Source organism: Doryrhamphus excisus, chromosome 17 (genome assembly GCF_030265055.1).
Source record: "Doryrhamphus excisus isolate RoL2022-K1 chromosome 17, RoL_Dexc_1.0, whole genome shotgun sequence".
NCBI lineage: Eukaryota > Metazoa > Chordata > Actinopteri > Syngnathiformes > Syngnathidae > Doryrhamphus > Doryrhamphus excisus.
Window position 1 is genome coordinate 497,909 of NC_080482.1, and position 12,029 is coordinate 509,937.

At 42.8% G+C, this 12,029-nt stretch overlaps 1 long non-coding RNA gene across 1 annotated transcript; it reads left to right on the plus strand.

Annotated features, from left to right (window-relative positions):
- The first annotated feature begins 4,123 nt into the window (after positions 1-4,123).
- On the plus strand, positions 4,124-7,984 carry LOC131105505 (uncharacterized). The gene is made up of 3 exons (XR_009119948.1): positions 4,124-4,393; positions 7,417-7,512; positions 7,642-7,984. It is a non-coding gene; the product is annotated as an uncharacterized LOC131105505 (long non-coding RNA).
- Positions 7,985-12,029: the final 4,045 nt, after the last annotated feature.

A 12,029-nucleotide genomic window follows, 5' to 3' on the forward strand; every position in this document is an offset into this window, starting at 1 on the left:
AGCGTGAGTTCCCTAATGGCCATAATGGAGGACAAGACCATTTATTATTGGGGGGTGAGGTATGTATACCACTACAATTAAGGAGAAAAACATCCTGGTGCTTGTAAAGGCCAGTAATGTGACTCTGGGAGTGATGGATGCTTGGGGAATGAGTCTTGCAGGCCAGTGGGAGTTTCTTATTATCTGAAGCAAGTGGGGGATCAGTCATTGGGCTAAATTAGAAAGGAGAGAGAGAAAGAAAAAGGAAATTGGTTATGCTATATTTCAAAATAATAATATAAGCTATATGATCGGGAGTGAAGGAAGTGTATGACACGAAAGAAAAGGGTCACTGAAATCACATATAATTACATCCAAAAACCGACGGCGCAACGCGTCATTAACATAATGCACATTACAAAAACATATTATATTCGTTTTTCTCTGTTGGGAATTGCATCATTTGGTGAAATGATTGTGGAACCGTTTTCTTGTAGACGTTAGAGCGGCTGTTTAATACATTACACACTATATGCCATGTGGGTCGCAATTCACCAGGGGTGAACCTCAGACAAAAATTTGGCCCCGGCCTTTTTGGTCTTTTTGGTCCAGACCAGCCCGCTATAATCCGCATGCATAGTCGCCTTATTGATGTCATACGAACACACGAGCCCTTGATAACACCACTAACATTCATCATTCATCATCATCAGCGTCCCTCGTGAGATCATGTCCATACTGGTTGGGCGTATGGGCGTGCTTTCACTTTTAAGTCCCCAAATATCGGAAAACTTCCCAACGATGCCAGAAAAAGTCACTAGATTTGTCGTTGGTTTTGATGAGCTTGTGGTTCAACCGTTCCTATTGGTCGTAGTGCCTAGCATGAAACAGTAAGCCGAGTATCATAGTCATCTATTTAAATTACTGACCCAGCAGTAGGAATTGTCACTGTTATCCCCTAGGGAGTACGTCAGCGAGACGGTACGGGTGGTCAGTCAGACCAGACAGTGGGCTGAATACATGATGGTACCTTTACAGGAACACACACAGCAGCCTGCGTGTGTCTATTCGTAGTATAAATGTACACATGAACAGCCATGCAGCATGCATGAATTTATTCTGCAGGCCAGCAAATGCCAACGAGCTCCTTAATAGCGCCATTAGGCTCTGACAAATGAAAACACTAAGTTACTCTAAAATGCAGATTCATAGGAGCCAGTGCAGTATGTTTCACGATCATTTCTACCAGGTCATTCTTATGATTACGTATGGCCGTGACATTCTGAACTGCAATCGATTCAAATAGGACATTAATGTCCACGGGTCACAGTAACACAGTACGTATCGTACAGGAGGTGAGACCGTGGAATTCTATTATCACTAGGAGGCGATCCAATTGTTGGCAGCTAAGCCATTGGGAGAAAAAACAACACGTACTCCAGGATTAACCAGGAAGTCCAGAATACAGTCAACGCATGTTTTGGATCTGCTGTAGTTTTTGAAGGAAGTAGCGTAAGCTATCTGGGCGAGGGGAAATCAATGCGCAAGGAAATAAGTTTTGGTAACGTTTTAAATCATCAAAATACGGCAAGATACTGTAAGTATTACATGTTATCATCAGTGAACTTAATATGTGATCAGAGCTTAGAGAGTCAAAGTAGGGATGTACGTCCAAATGATGTGCATTGTTAGCTAGCTCACACTAAGCCGTTTTCTCTTGTTAAAATGCAAGGAAAAGAGAAATAAATATTTGTCCACATAACTATTATGAATGATGGGCAAAGCTTGAAAAAGCAGTTTCCCTCCCCTCCCCCAGGTCATACACGGCATCGGGATTCAGGTCAGGATTTGACTAGGCCAAGTCTTCATTTTGTTTTTCTTCAACCATTCAGAGGTGGACTCGCTGGTGGTTTTGATCGTTGTCCTGCTGCAGAAGCCAAGTTGGTTTCAGCTTGAGGTAAATTGTCCGGACATAACATTGTAGTGTGTGGTTTTAATAGTGTACTGTATAACTGTACACAGTAATACAGTATACGCTGTTATCGAAAGCATTGATTTCTTATGAATGAAGTGAGGAATAGTTGAGATAAACCCCCATGCATATTTACATGTCCGGAATACATCCTTGAGGAAAGGAAAGCATGGGAATCCGATGGGTGAGGGACATCCAATTTCCACCCGCTGATATGCTGTTTAGGCACCATGGAATGTGCTCTCTTGATCCTTATCGGGATAATCCAAAATCCCAAAGTCAGAATGAAATGCCACAGTACGCTATCGTATATTCATACCTGTGACATTTCTAGATAGAGAATGTTTACCACCGTGTCTGTGTATGTTCAATGTCTTTGTACATGGTGTATTACTGTGTGTTTACCGTTTAGATAAACAGAATATTATTGTGTGCAGTCAGCCCCGTTTTGGATGTTTGTTGACTTCAAAATCTGCCTGATTGGTAAATGTCCTTCATTTGCAGCATCAGTGATGTGCACTGTCTGGCACACGGACCAATGCTAAAGTAGATAACCCACAACTCTGTGCCGGATGCAGAGTGATAAGAAATTCATAGCGAAACCAAAGTGATTGCATTTATACTATTGCAGACTTCCATACATGCTCAGGGATGGGAGCAGCAAGTTAGAGAGAGAAATATGACAGTAACGTACAATCATGGCTCGTGGTAAAGTCAAAGTTAAGTAAAAATCATTTGCATTCTTATTTGAGATAAGCACGCATGAAGTAGGGCCAAAGTCAAGGCTGGTTTGTTGAGTTTCGTGGGATACAGGTGGACGAAAGGTGGTAATTGGGTAATGTCGGGTTTAGCAATACTGAGTCAAATCATTTTGAATGTATGAAGAATAGAAAAAGGTGTTTGGGTTATCTTGTGACGTGCTGGCCAACTTTGTTCCTAATGAAAAAACACCCGCTCCACCATTCGGATGCAAATGTTTAAAGGGCCTGATCCATGCATATCCAATGACATGCACTTTGTCGCCGTTTGATACCACATCCATATTCGAATTGTCACTTCGAAGCAAAAACATCGAAATGTGCCAATTGAGGCATTTAAGGCAACCAGAAAGTAGGAAATTCCAGACCTCTAAGAAGGAACAGTGCATTGGATTGATGCTCAAAGGGTCACATGACCTGTGGAAACCCAATGGACCGGAATATCTGGCCATCTGAGATTTACATGAACACATTTGGACTGGAGAGATGCCTTACTGGTAAAGCCATGCTGCTGGGATCACATTTATGGGTAATCCAGCCCACAGGTTATCCTTCTAGACCAGGGGTGCTCACACTTTTTCAGCATGCGAGCTACTTTTAAAATGACCGAGTCAAAATGATCTACCCACTACAAAAATGCAAAACATCTATTTATTTTCAAATGTATTGAGGATTATTTGTACGTACAATGTATGTTGATGTACCTTACATAACCAAATGAGCCAATATTGCAAAACACACATAATTAACTATTAACATTTTTTGTAATTACCTGAGTTTACTTTGATGACTTGCACGGAATTGAACCAGCCAGGGATGCATAGTCCGGACAGTAGCTGCTGATAGCCAGCCTCAAGCACACTTCCAAATGTTTATCAGTCATGGATAATATCCGTATCACAATATCCGTATAATATTCCATATCCGTATGGAAGTGATATGTTTTTTGCCTTTTTACTTGGTCCAGCTCCTTCACTCATTTTAGTGACCATAAACTTTAGCGAGGGCTTTAAAATCTCGCAATTCGCCGACTAGCTTAGCACTTTGCATCGTTGTTTACGCATGAGCGGTGACCTAAAGGTCAAAATTCAGTTGTCATCTGATTGGTTGTCCTGTATGTCAATCAAGTAACGGGGATGGATGATAGGCTGACATCGTAAGTTCTGTTGCACTTAGAGACGTTGTTTGATTTGATTGGTCGCCCGAAGGGCAACATTCAGTTGTCATCTGAATGGCTGCCCTGTATGTCAATCAAGTGACGGCATTGATGCTGGGATGATATTTTTTTAATGTCACGCCGCGATCGACCAGCGATCGACCAGTACCACCCCCGCGATCGACCGGTAGCTCGCGATCGACTTAATGAGCACCCCTGTTCTAGAGAAACGGTCCACCAGACATGGACGACACTTGCACTTTTTCTTTTTAAAAAAACATCCTCAATTTTTTGAACACTTTAATGTTCAGTTTTTTTCCATTCATTCCTTTTCAGTCTTTTTTTCCTTTCTTTGGCTGTTGCCATCTATTCATCTAACTCTGCCGCTCAGCCGTCTCTCTAATATCCCCCCCGCAGCCATGTTTGGGACTCTACAGAGAGAGAAGCAATCTTAGATTTATTTTACCTCCAATTTCCAATTTGAGAGCCCCCCGCTGCTGGAGGCGAATCTTCAGAGGCCGTGATTGAGTGAGTTGTCCTGTTAAATTAAAGTCTGTCCTAAAAAATAGCAAACGCTTCCGTGACTCCCGATGTTCTTTAATGGATTAACAAGAACGCTACATGTTCTGTGTTTTGTGCACATGGGCCAGATCAATGAAATCAATTACTTACGATCAATCTAATCTGGAAGTTAGACAATGACATCTGGAGACGTTTGCAACTGCAGGCAGACCTTGGTTGATATGAGGTAGTTTTTGGAGAGAAAATGGTCGCCTCCGTCTCAGTTATGGTACAATACTGCGTGTAAGGAGCTAGTCAGTAGCCCAGAGTACAATTAGGTGTCCCAACAAAGCACCCACCATGCTGAGGACTCAGAGACGCACGGCTTGCCATGGTGCATATGTGTTCATCACGCTTCAAAATTTAATGCAATTAACTCATAAATGAGTTAGTGCTGTTAATGGGCTTATTTTGACAGCCCAATTTTTAAAAAATCTTTTAAGGTGCTGGAACTGATTAATTGTGTGTACATTAATTCTTATGAGAAAAAACGTCTTGGCTTTATTACATTTCGGGTTTCTTCTCACCTTTTGAAATAAATTATGGTACCACTGGTGGAGGTACCACTGTAATTCTGTTCTGTCATATTGATAGACATGCACTCTAGAGTTACTGTGAGTACCATTCAAAACACAGGAAGAACCTCTGTCGGTCTAGTGCTAGTACTTATCTGCCCCCCTGCTAAATGAAACCCAGCCATCTATTCCCCAAATGCCCTTTGATAGCACATTACGGCTGAAAAGTGTCCAGCCTCCGTTGTATCGCCATATGTCCATTCTCAAATCCTCAAAGAAAAGCATCATACACGTTTTTTTGGTTGATTGATGTTGTTGAAATGACATAGTGCCCCCCCCCCCGCCTTTCAAAACACCTACATATACTCCATTCCACTTGAGTTCCACATACTGTATTCACAGGCTCCCGGAGCTCTCGCATTCAGGAGCACACTGCTCTCTATTTGCCGAATAAAGCCTGGAGACAGGTGTTGGATTAGCTTTCTGCAAGAAAAAAGAGCCTGACTCCTTTTGATAGGACGACTATAGCTGGCCTGGAGAGTGGGGAGGCAGGTGCACCATGAGAAGAGCGAAGGGAGGGGGCTGGGGGGGCTGGGGGGGCCAGGCAGAGAATGCAGCCCAGACGTCCCATCTATTGAAAGCAAAAGAGGGGACTTTTGGCATGGTGGGCTTGTGTAATTGGAAGCGCTTTGGTGAAGCGTGGTCGGCTGTTGCCGCGTGGTGACGGTAGCTGGCCGGTCTGCCTGCCTGCCCATCCGCACACATGACATTAGCGTGCTAGCATTAACGTACGACAACAGATGACGTGTATCGGGCTCGGTTTTTACCAGAAAGCCAACCTCGTCGTCAGAAAATAGCAAAAATTCACAAACACTTTTCAAATACAGTATATCAACAGCTTGACTGTCCAACGCCACATGGCTGCTGTAACCATGGCAACCCCCCTCCCCGGATGCTTTTGTTCTATCCCTTGGAGACGCATGCATGTGACTCTAATCCCCAGTTTGACGCTTTTTCATTTAAATTACCAATTACAGAGAGAGGAGCGCAGAGAACAGAGAAGCAAACAAGAGAAAAGAGCGTGTGTAAAATCAATGACAGATGGAACTGCAACATAAAAACAACAGTAGAACACGGACCTGCTGCTGCATGGGGGGCTTCGTCCAGACAAACATAACTAATTCCTGCAGAACTTCAAGGCCTGTATTCTTTAAGGCTGTATGATGTATGTGTCCTATAAAGTCCTTATATGGGGGTGTGTGTGTGTGTGTGTGTGAGAGAGAGAGAGAGAGAGACAGAGAGAGAGAGAGGTTCATGGCTGGTGAGGCAGTGTCTCAAGAACAAGAACTTACCTTTTGTCCGCACACCAAATACCTACATCCTATCCTCCAAATGTTGTGATTATATTGTTGCAAATGTAAATCACTCACAAAACAACACTAAACTCATCACGCAGCAACTTAACACTCAAAAGGTATACCTCAGAAATATACAAAACAGGTTAGAAATGGAAAACTACACATGTAACTGAAATAGCACACACCAAAGATGGAGAGACTGGCCGTACTAAAAGGTTTGTGGCAAATGTGGGGGGCGTCCGGGTGGATGTGGTGGGCCTTAGCATGATGAATTGCTGCTAAGTGTATCTCATAAGTAACGTTGTGCCTGGAGAGCCAAGCAGTGACAATTACAGCACAGAGCGATACGTCAACACAACAGACGTGCGACTGATGACAATTCAGGGCAAATGTTCCAATGATGAGATTAAAACATGGGGGTCGCTTGGCATCACTTCTTAAAATACAATTACAATTTTTAAATAGATTTGCTACCAGGTAATTTGGGGGATCCTCGCATATTTTCCACTCTGCATTTGCAAATTCAAGTAATTATTTAATAGATTATTTATTATTGCTTTTAAATGTTTTTGATTTTTTTGAAAATACATTCATCATTTTGAAAATAATTTCTAAATGGATGATAATAAAGCATAAAATGATTAGCATCACAGTACAGCATACGTGTACGCCACAAAAACATGGCGTTAGAGCAGAATGGCGGCGCCATGTGTGCTTTCAGAAGGAGTAGCTTCCAGCAGCCAACTTCTTGGCTGCACCATGTTTGTAGCTCTTGTCTAACAACCAGGCTAAAGGCGAGAGCGTGACTCGGAATTCATCCGTTCTATAGATGCTTTTTCATTTTCATTCATTAATGGTGAGCAGCTATACATTTTATACCTTCAAACGTGTTAGTAAGTGTTCTTAAAGCTGGATTGTGCTTCAATCACTTTATTAACAAGCAGTCAGCTAATAAACGGTCAATTCCAGCAAGCTGGTGTCAAACACATTGCAGATATTAAACTACATATCACATCTTCTGAATGCCTGATATTTGTATTTGTATTATGTTGCCATCTTTATGGTAGCCAAATGTGTGTACAATTTGTGCAAATGTGCTTTTTTGTTTCCCCAACAGGTCAAATTAGCTGGCTTGGCTCTACTGTATGTGCTTAGTGATGGACCAGCCGGAGGTTGTCTGGGAGATGGTCCAGCTCACCACGACGCTAAGACCGTAAGGACTATGTAGACATGACCGGAGTGTCTTCCTTCTGAGGAGATGTGTTGACTTTCTTTAGATAGTTTTAATTCCAAATCTAAACAACATTTCTGACCCCTTCTGACATGCTGTGCCTCAAAAAAGGGTCACGTCCATTGGAGCGTCACCTCCAGTCCCCCCCGGTGCCCCCCAGTCCCTCCCATTCCCCTCCAGTCGGTGGAATATGAAATACTGTGGATGTCTGAGTTTCCTGCGCTGGCAAGATGACAAAGGAATCAATACGATGAAGAATGGACACCATGGCCAAGGAGAAGGTTTTTCAGATGGATGGATAGCATCGGCCTACATCACATTCATCATGACAGTTGGCGAGGGCGGCGGTAGGCAAAAGAATGAGGATGTGATCAGAAGTCTGCGAGGTTTTCCACTCAAGCTTTGTAACTTTTTAAGTTGGAAAGAAATGAGGCAAACATCTGATATTTGAAGTTTGGCCGTGCATTCCCAGGAACGAAGCATTGGAGTCTTCATGGAACACCTTGTTTTGTCTCTTCTTTGATGATTATAATAAATATGAAATGTGTTCATGAGCATCATCTGTTCAAATAATAATAATGCAATAGGTTCAAAACTAGCACTTTGGGGTTTGCACTGCTGCCTCACCTTCTCAGAATCCTGGTTTGAATGTTTTCTTTGTGCTTGCGTTGTTTGTACCCGAGTACTCCCAAGTCGTCAACTGGAGACCCTAAATTCCTCCATCGGTGGGAATGTGAGTGTGAAAGCTTGCTTGGCTATCCCGAATATCGGCTGTACTGCTCTGTGATGGACCAGCCGGAGGTTGGGTGGGAGATCCAGCTCACCCACGACACTAAGACGGGATGGATTACGTGGAAAATGGATGGCTGGATCAAGTCAGTGCAGCACTTCATTGCTTGATGAGTTCTTGTGTTGTCCAGCAGATGGCAGCATCGGGACCAAGGAATCGGCTTTTCTGAGCTGTTCTCCATGTCGGCTACACTTTACTTCTTTGTTGACAAATACATGACAAAGTTTCAGTAAAATATCTTCAAATATTAAATGCAGTTTATTCATGTTTTCCATTGTTAGTGGATGACCGTATTACCTTGGAGATATTACTGATTCTTCAGTATTTGAGTACAACAACTACTGGGGTCACATACTACTATGTGCTCTCTTAGATTTACTACATATACCATAACATTTATACAGCATATACGGAATATTGTTATTGTCATCAAAGGAAATTGAAGGAGTCGTGTATATTATGTTTGCATTGTGTTGACGTTTCCCGAGTACTGTAATGTTTGTCTAATAACGGGGATGACATGTAACACATGTCACATGTACACATGTACACATATGTGTATATATATATATATATATATATATATATATATACACACATATATATATACTGTATCCATTTTTCTACTGTATCTAGTGACATTGTGTGCTTTCCTGAATATGCAATTATCAAAGCAAATCAAAAGTGTCCCAAACCATGAACATAATAAGTACAAGTGCAAGAATACCTTTAGTACAAATACTTCCTGTGCTCAGATGCTAATAATCTACCTAAAAGCCCCCCGCCCTCCGTGTTTCAGTGTCTGTAATGAGCTGTGGTCTGTTATCAGTCATTACGGGAAGCCTGATTATTCGGCTGGCATTCTGAACACGCTCACAGTGAGCTCCCTGAAGGTGACCTTTTCATGTCGCCATAGAAACCGCCTCACTCTACGCTGAGATGCTCACTGTGTACACACAGGGAGAGAGAGCTAGAGGAGGAAAGGAGGCGTTTTTTCCCCCGACAAAAGTGCATTATTAATGCTTAATGTGCACAAATGAAATGGTAATTTACAGTTAATGATTTATAGCAATCACTTGAAGTCAACTATTGCTTATAGCTTATATTTATTCAGATTTATTGTGGAAAAAATAGTATGTGCTTTGTCTGGCTATACCACCAATCAACACAATAGCCACTACACTGGTCATGCTGGTCACACTGGCCACACTGGTCACACTGGTCACACTGGTAACACTGGCCACACTGGCCACACTGGTCAACTGGCCAGACTGGTCAACTGGCCACACTGGTCACACTGGTCACACTGGTCACACTGAACCAATAGAGACTTTGAGGTGTCACATCATACAACCAAGACTATTTGATTGGCAGGGGAGAAACCAGTGGTTACTCTTGTTGGTAGTCTAGCTCGAGCAGTCAGTGGGGGGGGGCTTGGGTGCAATGGTCTGTCTCTGACTGAGACCTAGCTGGAGACAGCATTGTGTCCGTCATGAAATAGGGTCTTGTTTCAAGATGTCAAGAAAATGCGGAACTTCAAAAGCTCTTCTTTCAAAAGAAGTGAGGGAGATGATAATGTTTGATGTTTATGAAATGAGATGAATGAAATGTTTTTATTCACTGAAAAACATTTGTGCTATTTACATGTGACCTTTCCAGAGAACGTTTTTATACTTAGTTGTAAAAGTCTCATCACCTTCCTGGTGAGTTTGGGTGTATAATCCTCCTGGTAAGTCACATTCATCCACTCATTCAGGACTACATTTAACTTGCTCTCCAGCTGTTATTAAAAACCCCACTGGACTTTTCTCTATGGAAGGATGCGGTGTCTGCTTATAACAATGTCCTTACACCTCTTCGCCTATACCGGGGGTCGGCAACCCAAAATGTTGAAAGAGCCATATTGGACCAAAAAAACAAATAACAAATATGTCTGGAGCCACAAAAAATGAAAAGCCAACATCCGGCATGTAAGATGAATGCAAATGATTCGGTCCAATAAACTTGAATCCTCGGTTCTCCTCAGTTATTTTTCTCTTTTTCCCTTTGGGATCCATGGCCCATCACACAGCCGCCGCTTTGTTTTCAACAGGCACCTACCTGGCATCCCACCCTGCTGATAGAAACGTGTGTCAACAGAAATGTTGACATTTAATATTTACTCTCCACGTTTTTACAACATTGGAAAACGTTTGTCCTCCTACAGAAACCATATTAAAACAAAAAATAATCTCCCTCCCCCCTTTTCCATTTTCAAACATTTTTCAAAAAGCTCCAGGGAGCCACGAGGGCGGCGCTAAAGAGCCAACAGGCAAATGACCTATTGCTATGCAGGACGGCTGTTCACGTCATGCTCCACCACGATACCAACAACAAGCCACCCCCAGGGGATGCACCCACCGGAGACGTGAAAGCGAAAGTCCACATCTAAAAGTTTACAACTAAAGAAGAAGAAACATAAAACGTCTTCAACAACAAGATCCCAGCTGCCTGGACTCGACCTTTGACACAGAGACACAGGCACGCCACAATAATTGGGAGCAGGAGTTGCAATGACAAACGACACGCTGTGATGCTGACCTACGGATCCCAAGGAACACCACACGGCATTTGTTCCTACGGACCCTGAGACATGCTGAATGAGCAGCACGCTTTGTCAATATGTCTTTAGTTAAAGCGCCAAAAACACCAACAGATCTAAGATCTTTCTCCATGGAGACTCAAATCCCCGATGAGCAAACACTAAGCAACAGTGGCAGGAGAAAAGTCTCCTTCAACGGGAATGCCGTCTGCACAGTGGATCAGTTCAGGAAGAGCAGGGGATGAAATGCAATAAGAACAGTATCATTGGAAATAATGATTCTACTTGTTGAGAAAGCGAGAGAAGACGGCGTGTTGTAAAACAGAAACAGGATATGAATGTAAACACAGGCCGCGGTGTAATCAGATTAAGGGGCGTCATTTACGACAAGCCTGAGTCAGCGCTTAACTCCGAGCTTCATCCAAAAGACGCTTTCCAGACAGGTCCGGAATAAGGAATGTGCTGACATCTGACGGAGTTTTGAGGATTGTGGGAAATAAAAAGGACTGACTGCTGGGAGTCAGACGTGTTAGTGGCGTGATAAGGCACGATGATGCAATCAGCAGCAGTGTAACATCATGTGACGGTAAACAACACACAACTATACATGTGGTGGGATCTAGCTGTAGGTGCATGGATCTATAGACACAATATGACATTCTATGACTTTACCTTTGGTTAGTTCGTGTGGACCTCGGCGGTTGAGATGAAAGAGAAAGGTCAAAAACAAAACACAAACGGCCGGCGACTGCCAATCTCTGGTCATGTGACAGGTTGGACACCCCTGGAATAGATGTGTCCATCCAGTATGACCCCCTGAATGGTCTTCATGGTTGGAATGAACCAATCAGTGAGCTGGAGAAGTGAAACAAGTGCCTCCATTGTAGAATAACAGCTAAGATAGCAAATAAAGCCGATATTCCACAAATAACAAGACGTCGAGAAAGCTTGTTTTGGCCAGGCAGTGTGTTCTCCATCGATTGCCGGGTCGCCATGCTCTCATGTCCTCACTCACACTTATTTTTTATATTTGACCACCTTTATAGTTGAAAAGGAAAAAAGACGGCACATTGATTCTAATAGTCAGCTAAGAACACACGAGGCCATTCTGGACTGCTGCCATGACAA